Here is a 436-nt window from a genome sequence, read left to right as displayed (position 1 = left end):
GGGGGGGGGGCTGAGGCCAGTCCCCAGGTCCTATTAGGGCAATGGATGGTGGTACATTGGAAGCCAGGGCTACGATTTACCTCAAGCCCTTCCCAGCAGGTCTTGGGGCAGCCGGATCTGATCCCTTCACTTTTGGAAGAACTGGTTTTTAGCAACCTAGTATCTTAAAGTCAAATTAGGTAATTTGACTTGTGCCTCATTCAAGTGGCCTTCAAGACAAGATTTTGAAAGTTGAAAGGCGTTGTTAAAAATCTTCCGGAGGACAAGAGAGATGGCCCAGTGGTTAAGAACACTTGCTGCTCCTGCAGAGGCCCTAAGATAGAGTGAGCTAGCCTGCCTGCCTGCCTGCCTGCCTGCCTGTCTGCCTACCTTCCTTCCTTTCTTTCTTCCTTCCTTCCTTCCTTCCTTCCTTCCTTCCTTCCTTCCTTCCTTCCTT

This window comes from Mastomys coucha, unplaced genomic scaffold (assembly GCF_008632895.1).
Source record: "Mastomys coucha isolate ucsf_1 unplaced genomic scaffold, UCSF_Mcou_1 pScaffold5, whole genome shotgun sequence".
In the NCBI taxonomy this organism is placed as follows: Eukaryota; Metazoa; Chordata; class Mammalia; order Rodentia; family Muridae; genus Mastomys; species Mastomys coucha.
This window is presented reverse-complemented; position numbering follows the sequence as displayed.